This window comes from Dermacentor albipictus, chromosome 1 (genome assembly GCF_038994185.2).
Source record: "Dermacentor albipictus isolate Rhodes 1998 colony chromosome 1, USDA_Dalb.pri_finalv2, whole genome shotgun sequence".
Lineage (NCBI taxonomy): Eukaryota > Metazoa > Arthropoda > Arachnida > Ixodida > Ixodidae > Dermacentor > Dermacentor albipictus.
In genome coordinates this window covers 249322098-249332648 of record NC_091821.1, presented here as the reverse complement: position 1 = coordinate 249332648, position 10551 = coordinate 249322098, and the positions used below count along the sequence as shown (strand labels likewise).

At 47.9% G+C, this 10551-nt stretch overlaps 1 protein-coding gene across 2 annotated transcripts in view; it reads left to right on the top strand.

The window, feature by feature from the left end:
* The first annotated feature begins 257 nt into the window (after positions 1-257).
* ImpL2 (Ecdysone-inducible gene L2) overlaps positions 258-10551 on the top strand; it is a 122909-nt gene continuing 112615 nt past the window's right edge. The window contains exon 1 of one of the 2 annotated variants that reach the window (XM_065430162.1): positions 258-409. The gene's annotated coding sequence lies outside the window, so the exon portion shown is untranslated. The remainder of the gene's footprint in view (positions 410-10551) is intronic. The other variant, XM_065430153.1, reaches the window with a different exon arrangement.

Genomic DNA, 10551 nt, shown 5'->3' with positions numbered 1-10551 from the left:
TTCCTCCCGTGCAGAAACCCAAGGCTCATACAGGTGCGGTCACTCCTGCTGGACTGCCGCTCAGACGTTCCCTCGAATCGTTCGCGCTCGGAGCAAGGGGCCACGAGTGTCGCAAAAGCGCGCGCGCGCGGAAAAAAGCGCGGGTTGCCGCGGCGCGCGTGTGCGCGTGCGCCGTCGCTCGGGGCGATGGGGCGGGAAAGCGAAACCGGCCGCCCGCCCCTCCCCGGCGTACAGGAACCGCTGGGCCTCTATAAGAAGGGGCCCGGGTCCGCTCGCCAGGGCACAGCATCTTCACCCGGGCCCGGACCCAGACGCCTCGGCCGACACATCGTGTACTTGCCCCCCTCCGACCCCGCGACTCGACCCCTTGGCCGACGAGCCGACGCGGCCCGTCACTGTCACCCAAAAGGTACGGCGTTCATCTGCTTCGCCACTTCATCACCTGCTTTGCTTGTCTCGTGCGCACGCTAATGACGTGCTGCTTGAGGGTGAGCCACTGTAGGGAAATGCTTACATGGTACTCGCTCGCGTTAGTTGAGCTCTAACCAGACGCGGAATCACTCCCTGTGTATGACAACTCCGATAGTACACGACCTGCGGCACATCGTTTCCATTTGCATCATTTCCCGTCGGCAAAGCCCACGTGTCTGAGAAGTCATAATCGTTGTCAGTAACCGCTATCCTATGGTCAGCACCCGTTCTTCGGAACCATTTTCGCAGACAGACGGTTTTTGTGAATATGGGCCCACTCTCTTCGGAGTTGCACGGGGTAAACGTAGATGACAGTGCCAGTTTAAAAGAACGCGTCGTCGAGGTAGTTGGTTCCCCCGTTTGCATGTTTAAGTAAGCCCACACTTTGAAGGAAGACGAAGTGCCTTTCCCGTGTCTTTCTTTTCGTCTTCTTTGAAAGTGTGTGCTTACTTGAACATGAAAACATTGCGAGCATTGAGCAAGGATATACGTACGACCCTCCTCCGCTGTTTTTCCTCTCCAAACACCAAAAAGTATTTTATCTGCTCCCTCACGCCATTTCTTTTCTTGTCTCACATACAGAGATGGTGATCTTGAGGATCATGACATCGAATATCTTTTTTTGTGCTTCGCAAAACAAACAATGGGAAAAAACGGACGACCACGCGTCTTAGGTTATACGGCAATTTTCATCGTTAGGAGTTGCTCACGTAGGATTTGACGAGGAACGTTATAGCGATAGCACTTTTTTGTGGCGCCTTACCTTGTGTACCGAAAAAGGAACGCGGACACGTTGGCTTACCACGTGTCAACTTTTGTCGGCGTCCCTTTTTCTTCGACTTCGTGTGATCGAAACATTCATACAGGAGACAAGGGGATTTTGTTCCATGCGAATATTTTAGAAATATTAGGTGACAATTCGTATTTCTTTCGATCAGTGATTTTCTTCACGAGCGATGTCCATTCTGCACACAATTGCGTACATCGTATGGCTAGTTTCTGTTGTAGCTGTCGCGTGATGCACAGAAGCCAAAGGGCAAAAACACCGCTTATTCATCAACCGTGAACAGCGTATCGGGAAAGCATGACCCGGCACTGACATTCGTCGTGTAAAGCGCTTCATGTGAATTACGGTGGCGAGGAGACGGCGACTTTTAAAGAGTGTATGGAATCCGAAGTCGCGCCTGGCCTTTCCAGCACTTCACGCGAAACCGGGCATATGCATGGGGAACTGCATGGGCGAGATCTTTATTTTCTTGAGGCTTGGGCAAAGGAAATTACGATCTATACATGTACTTCGCACATTATCATAAACGTTAGCAATGCTCGTTACTTTTGTGCTTGGCTCTCTCCATCACCTCTCACGTCAACTTGCGCACGTAGATCGCTGCTTTGTTTTATACGGCGCTACGCTGTTGCGAAAAACTGAAATGCTGGCTTGGCGTTTGGAAACTTTTTGCTCTGCCGATTTACATGAGCTTCTGGTCCTGTTGAATACTCGCTCAAAAAGGAAAGAAAAAAGAAAAAGAAAAGAAACGGGAAGAAAGAAAGAAAGAGAAGCCTCTTGTTGTACTATAGTAACTGGCATGGCGTACAACAGCAAGTGTGAACACTGCATAAACCATTATATCACCAAATATTGGAGTACAACGACTCACGGGTGTCAACCTCCTTGATATACAGAAAGACATACTTACAATTATAAGCCCGCACTCGATACCAAGAACACCGTATTGTCAAATAAATACCATGTGGGTATAATTATCGACTCGGCTTGTAATGCTTCATGTGAATGCTTATGTTACCCTCTGCGTGATTAGTCAATTCAGCGATATTTTTTCTGCATAAACATGCAATCCCATCGGCTCCCACGGACGCTTCTTAACAACTGCTTTTTACAGCAAGGTACGCGCTTATAGTTCCGGAATAATCGACTGTGCTTACAATGCCTGCAGGCGCAATGCTCGATGTTGTGTTTTTGTACTTTTGTAGAGATTAGACTTGTGCAAATGAAACTCTACTGGCGGAACGTGAGAGCTCCACCTCGTCGTGGTAACCTACACCTGTCTTATGGTACACCACTGGCTAATCGAGAAAAGGGGAACGGGCTGAAAATATTTAGCATTGTTTCAAGATGATCATTGCTGTCGTGTTGGTTTCGTTCCCGACTTGGTCTTCTTCCGGACGAAGATGCAAGACGAGCGTGAGCTTTACGATTAAAAATTAAATGCTGGCGTTTTACGTGCCGAAACCACGCTCTGATTATTAGGTACGCCATATTGGGCGACTATCGAATAATTCTGACCACCAGGGCTTCTTTAACGTGCCCCCAATGCTCGGGCGTTTTTGTATTTCGGCCATATCGAAATTGGGCCGTCGTGGCCGGGATTTGATCCCGTGACCTCGTGCGTAGCAGCGCAACGCCCTAGCCACGAAGCATCACCGGCGGGCCTTTGACGATTGCATGCGAGAGGCGTGTGTAACTTCGATTTCACCGCACCAACCAGGGTTTGACTCCTGTTTCCGGCACATCTTTTGTCTTTGATGCGAAAGCATCAAATTGAGCGAAAAAGCCGGCGTCTTCTGTAGTAGCGAAACGGCACCTAAATTCCCATTGGGCCGCTGCGACGCCACGCCACGAGCACGCCTCGACGGAGCAGAGCGGACGAACACCTGCTGCCGCGCTAGGATGCCATGTGTTGCGTGAGGAGAGCGGGCATCGGCGCGATGCCACGTCACCAGCACTCCTCGACGGAGCAGATACGGCGACGCGACGCCGCGGGGCGAGGCGGGTTGGCGTCGGCAAGGAAGTCACGTGACGCGATTCCTCGGTCTCTGGTCGTACAGGAGGTTGGTGGCATGCGGCGGTGGCCCCGCAGGCTGCCTCTGCGTGCTGTCTCGGGCAGCCCGTACCGCTATGGTACATTACTCGCAGCGCAAAGCTCGAAGGACCGCTAAGCGGTGTTCAAGTGGATCCTTTCGCATTCACAATTCATAAGAACTGCTTAGGTGTCCTCGGATTTTTAAATGGATGTAGTTAAGAATTGACTGCACCCAGCGCAAGCAAAGGCCTTCTGCATAAGTGTCATCACATAAAAAAATGAATTTAGTAAAAAAATTATATGCGTTATATTTATCTTCGCTGACGTGTGAATTATGCAGTCCCAAAGTTTAGGAAACACAATCTTTCGCTGAGGTTCTTCGAAGTTCTTCACTAGTGTCGTTCCCGCAAACGTAACTTTCACGGACTAAGAACCTGCATCCCTCATCAGAAACACATCGTCTGCAAATTGCCTTTTGCCTATATTAATTTTCCGAATCTCTGAACTTTCTTTTTATCTGATAACTTTTTTATTAGCCCTCAAAAGAGTAGCCGTCACCAATATAATGAATGAATGAATGTTAGTTTATTCGGAAATTTACAAGACTGTCCAGGGGCCCCAGGGACTAAAGGCATGTGACTTTGCCTAAGGCCGCTCCGGACCCCTTAGGCGCACTCGAACAATCAAAATAATTCAATTTTCAGGCACAAAAATTCGAGGCAGCTACGTCAGAGTTACTGGTGACCGACAACAAGAGCACAAATTGTAAATCATTAGCAAAACGGGATTACATGGGAATAGTACATGCAGCATAAGAAGGTAACTAAATCGCTTTCTTTTATTTTCATTTTAATGAATAACCAGAAAATGCCGCATCACGCGTCGATGCCTTTCAGATAACAAGTGAATTTTATTTTTGCTCTTTGAGCTGCTACGCGCGCGACGCGCGATAGCAGAATGGCCGCAGATTTCAGGGAGGGGCACGGCTGGCGCTCAGGGGGCACGTTACGATTTTCCTATTTTCCCCAGAGGATGCGATTTGTAAAGAACACTAACAACTGACATTAACTTAAAGCTGTTTAGCAAGCTACTCTTCTACAGTAGTAAAAAAGGTCACCCCAGCGTGACAAGAAGTTTTGCAATCCCGAGAAGGCACAAAAAAACGAGACGTGGGTGGCGACTTCGCCCCACGGTTTCCGCGCCATGGCTCGTGGTGACGTCATGCACTTTGTCCGCGTTCACCTGGATTTAATTAATTGTTTCTTCAGGGAACGTTTGCTGCGCGTAAACGGCTCACTGTGACACGAGCAGGATACTTTGAAATCAGTGACGTCAGTGAAGTTATAAAAAAAAGTTTGCACATCACTTTCTTTTGTTATAATTAACCCTCTCCCGCCTAATGCATGAAAATGGGGTATTGAAAGGATACTTCCAAGGATGCTTTATGATTATAATGTTTCAGTGCTCTTCAGTAGTGTGCCTTCAACGCACACTCCTGTCCTTGCGCATGGCTTCACAGTTGATAACGACAGCACTAGCCATGACCCTATGCGATGTTATAGGGCCCCATAGATGTCGCCACAGCCCTGTCTCGGCTTGCCACTCTCCTTCCTTAAAGGCAAGCTGTATTTGCCTCTTCTCTCTCCCCCCCCCTCGCCCCTCTCGCGTTTAATTTGCGGGTACTGCCTGTCTTGCCGAGTAGACCCAAGCCTGCTATCCACTTCCACCCTACCCACTTGGCCACTACGCCTAATCTAATCTTGCCTCTTTACGAAGCTCTCATTGATGGAGCCACGATGCTGTGGCGGCTTTCTTGCGGCTCGGTGCGCGCGCCGCGCGTTCGGGACGCGGCCGATGTGCATCGAGGAGCGCGATGAGCATTTCGACCAGAAACGCGAAACTGAGCAGCTTCGATCAGCAGCGAAGGGTGCCTGGCAGCATGCGTACACCCATCTTTGCTCAGGTCTTCCGACCTTGCCGCTCGACTGGGGAGGCCTCCTCCTTCTTCTCTTCTTTTATTCCCCTCACCCCTGCCCTGTCCAGTGCTGTTGAAGTGTCCTCACAGCGAGATACAGTTATGGCGCTGCACTTTTCAATTTCCTTCCTTTAAACGCCACGTACTACACCCTTGCTCGCAAACGCGAAGCGGGGCCAGCTAGGCCCACGTCGTTCACAGGTGCGAGCAAGTACACTTTGAGGAACACTCTATACAGAACAGAGAGTTCGGCTGCACGCGCGGTGCCTGTGGTAGAGTCTGGTTTCAGTCGGCCGTGTCCGCGGTGGCAGTCCTGGTATCACGGTTGAACGCAGCACCACAAGGTGGCGTCACTGGCTCCCTCAGCTTAGAGTTACTGTATATGGCTCCCAAAGGGAGACCTTGGTAGCATATCCAGCAACTCTACCTCGGCTATGCGTGGGCATTGCCGTACTATAGGCCGAAAGCAATGAGTAGCTAATACATCATGCAGTTGTGAGAGTTGCTGACAATCAGCAGACGATATTAACCCGATCCGGATCGTTGGACCGTGTAGCAGCGACCACTGTTGATCGCGATTAAGAAATCCGATCCGGATCGGCCCCGATCGCGATCAGAAGTGTACGTGTGACACCGGTATAACACAACATAGTATAACGCAACATAACATAGATAACATAGCATAACATAGCTTTACATAACATAACTTTACAAAGCGTAGCACATATGGCATGCAAAAAGAAAAAAGACAGACTGAGATTTCAGGAAGTCTCAACATCAAGCACATGGTAACCGACACATCGAATAAGTCGGACACATACTCACAAACAAACAAGAACAAATAGTACACATGCCATACACCAACGGTCCACCACATAACATACAAAAAGAACATTGACATTTCTGGAAATAAATCATGAAATGGATTTGAGTGCTGTTTGGAAAATGGGCAAATGTCTGTGGAACATGTCAATTTCGTGTGAATGCTCGTTGTATAATATAGGCTTGCAGAATCCTGGCCAAAGGATTCTTTGAGGTGCCAGAAGCAGATACATGAAAGTGGCTAGACACGCTAGTTATTTTTCGTGGAATTCTTATACTAACGCTAATATTTTTGTACAATCTCTTTATATAATATTCTTTACAAGCTCGAATAAGGAAGTTAAGAAGTCAGCTTTCGTGGGTCTTGAGTCCAGGTCTTCTAGACCAAGCGAGGACTGACAGCGAGGCTGCTGTTCACGGCCGACCTGCCTGGAGCACCGATATCGATGTTACAGAAACAAGTTTCCTCTAAACTCTGTCCATTCGATGTTTGTTAAACAAAGACCGGCAAGTATACTGTTCCAAACGACAGCGGCATATTCCAGAAGAGGTCGGCAGAGGCATGTGTACAGGTTATTTAACGTGCATCTAAATATAAGTACAGAAGAGTGTTCTTTTTTTTTTTTTTGCGGCCGCCGGGGTCGGGTATCGAGCCCACCACCTCGCTCAGCATGAGAACGCCGTAGCCACTTAGAAACAGCGGCGCGTACAGTTCGAATTGCGGACGAAGCATTTCCGCTTCACGTTTGATATTCAGCCAACTTTTGCTAATACAGAGAATCTAAAAGTAGAGGCTCTTTTGTACTCGAAACATACAATGGCGTCAAGGGGCTTTGGGGACAACACGGCCTCGGCCCCGCGAATGCTTCTCGGAAGTTTCTAAAGAAACAATGATTGCTTATGATGCTCGCACCAAATCTAAATATATATATAGCTCCGTAATTGGGGCTAAAAAAAGCGGCTTGTTGAACGACGCTAATTGGCCGACAAATCGCGTCTAATACTACCCTAGTAGTACAGCTGTAACAAGCGTTTACTTCGCAATTTCGGGCCGCAAAACTGCGACTTGCATTCCTTCATTATGCAATCCCACGTTGCCATGACGGCGCAGAGCTGTCCAAGCTAGTCACGACGCATATATCCTAAGGCCACGTTAAGTGTTTTGGAAAACACACGAGAAAATTCCTAGCAACGTAAGAAGGTGACCGGCTCCATCTGCTGCCTTCTTTTCTGAGAACTGAGAAAGCTGTTTCTGGAAGAAAAAAATAACAACAATAATGGAAGCCTCCTCGTGCATCTATCTCCCTTTCTGAGACAAGCGAAAAATACTGCCAGAACGAAGGGCGCGCTTTCCAATCTCGGAGTCGAGGCTGCGTGGCAAGTGTTCGCATGCGACGCGTTCTTCTTTCCATAATCCCATTCTGGTGAGTCGACATTTGTCACATTCGCCTACGCGCAGGGAGGCTACGCTCGCGCTGCATTACCGAAACATGTGCGCATTTGCAAATCCTCCGCGAAGACGGTTGCAAATCCTTTCTTTCCGGCCTACCCCGGATGGGAGGCAGGAAAATGAGCGAGCGCTGCCCTTCAAACGGGGAGGGAAAGAGGGACGTGAAAGGAACCACTTCTATTGGGTTGTGTACGGTCAAGGACACAACGCTACACTGTGTCGCAGAAGGGGACCACATATAGCGCAGCGGACGGAGAATCCTTTTTAGGGATTGTTTATTTATTGATTTATTTTATGCTTTCTTTTTGCTCGCGGAGAGTGACGCGTCTGCAAGGCGCGCTGCATGTCTCAGCAAATGGTCCTCGGCTGGCTAGCAGACAGCTTTTCCGCAAGCGGTAGGTGCAGAATTTCCCACAAAACTGTGACACGTGCAGCTCCTGCACAGAAGCTGGCTTTGGCCCTCGCTGGTTTGTAGTTGTGCAGTCGCTCAGTTGGCCGCGGCGTGTGGCGACGCGGTTCGCTCGGTGGGGTAGGGATTCACTTACTGGTACCCTATCTAAACTAAAACATCACCGACAAATGGAATGCGTGCTCAGCGTCGCGGCAAGCTCGGAGCGGAAATGGCAGGCACGTTGGCTAGGCGCACATGCAGTTGCCTCCCGTACGCATTGGGAGAGGCAAGAAAATGGAATGTTTGCCTGTTAGTTTGTTTGAAACCTAAGACTTTTTGCTAGAAAAGGACAATCGACGTGGGTTTCGTCCATATGCACGAGTGCAGCGTGGCTGAACTAATCGGCCCACTAGCTTTCGATGACAAGTCATTGGAGGTCACTTGAGTGTGCCATCATCCAGATGGTTTCTTGTTCCTGTATCTGAAAACACGCATTCGCAGACATCGACGCTAATAAGCTGCCATACATGCAAACAAACACCGCTCATTAAGATTTAGTTAAGGATTTATTGTATAATTCCGTGTTTTTGTCACACCTAAATGACTGCCAGCTTGTGTGCGCGACAACCACTGCCACTACTTTGCCAAAAATATTACGCGTCATATCTAACGAAACCATTTTCGCACACACAGATGAGTTGTTCGTTAGGCATGAGCTTATAACATCCCTGGTTTAACTTCATACCACTGTACCCGCGTATAACAGCAGACACTCGGAGCTTTGGCATTTTTCGAAATGTCGAACTAATTACGCAACTCAAAGTTTAGGTAACAGATGTAGTAACTACCACATCTATTAAACAAGTTTAATGAAATGAATGCCGATGCATGTAACGTTTCTCTGAAAACGCTGATTCATGTGATTTCATATGTGTATTAAGCCACGTCTTATCCCATTCTATGAAATAAGTTTCCTTACGGCGTTGTGCCATGTTAGTTTTTTAGGTCGTATCTACCATCAGTATGCAATTCAACCGTCACTTTCTGTTTGGCAAGGTCTTTCACATAACCGTTTATTATTTGTTGTGTTAGTATCTTACTGTTTCTTTTTCTGTACCCGTTGCTGATTTATTCATTACCGCTGTACTTATTTCTCTTTGACTGCTTACATAGCCGTATTCTTTAGTAACTCTAGAGCTATTTAAACTAATGTTTAAATTTGTTTCATTCTGGCGAATATCTAGCTCTTTCTTTCTTTCTTTCTTTCTTTCTTTCTTTCTTTCTTTCTTTCTTTCTTTCTTTCTTTCTTTCTTTCTTTCTTTCTTTCTTTCTTTCTTTCTTTCTTTCTTTCTTTCCTTCTTTCTTTCAGCTTTTTTTTCGTCAACTGGCGGCCCCGCATTGCAGGAATCGATGGGCTCGTCAATTTGCTCATGCAGCATATTTTTTTCTCAACCCCTCCACAAGTACGAATCGGGAATGGAGTCAGTTTAATTCAATCTCCGCAGTGGAATAAACTATCAATACCACTACGCGTTTAAGGCCTCCCCATCCCTGACTACTCATATTTTGCAACGCAAAGCCCTGCAGATTGCGAGAACATAGCAGGCGGTGTAGTGCATTGCTAGGCAAATGGAAGCTCTTTCGTTGTCTAAAAGCCAATCAATGACACCGTCTTTGTCGTTCGCTCGTCAATACAGGCAGAGTTAGCTACGGGATGAGGTGGAGAGAATGGAGGCATGCGCGCTCTGCTACTCCATTTCACTGCTATAATTTGATGCACATTACCATGGTTACGAAGACAAATTTACCCACAATTTCCTGGTAATGTAATTCCTGGGGAAGTAAGTTCGCTTTCAGTGTGTATACTCGCGTTCCAGTGCCCGCGTTTGCATTTCTTTATGCGTTGACGCTGCAAAGCGTCGTTTTTACGAGGGCCGCGCGACACTAGCTGAAACACAACCGCACGTATCGTGTGCGCTCCGGGTGAAAGCCGCACGCCGAACAAATTAATATTGACCAAGGGGCGCCTGTCACAGCGTCACCTGAAACTGAAGCACGCGTTCGCAAACAACTTTGCCCGTGTTTGGCAGTAATAACAAGCGAACGAAGTGGGACGAGAGGTTCCACGCAGCCTCCCTAGCCTCTATCACCCCTGCGCTCCAGCTGAATGCACGTTCCTTTTGTTGGTCGCATGGCTTCGTTTATAAATAGTATTATACCTGAACTCCCACCCTCGCGTAACGCAGAACGGAGCGTCCAAAAGACGCGCGGCCCTTTGTTTTAGCTAAAAGGTTAACGGGCGGGGGAGTATGACAACGAAAACGAGAAGACACTGGGACGCCGAATAAAAAAAAAAGAAAAAGAACGAGAGAAGCGCAGATACCGAAAGTGGAAGCCAGCGAGCAAGTTTAAGTTGCCATCGCGGGGCCTATGTATTCTAATGGATTTCCGCTGAAAAGGGAGAAAGAATGATCGCTTCTCTAGTGGGTGGAAGCCCAATTCCTAGCTTTTTTTAGCTTTCTTCGCAGTGCACTTTCTCAGCTACCAGTGACTGCATGCGGCAGTTGCACGCGTACGCTGTTCCTCCTTCTATTCCAGAACGGGTTCAATAATAATAATA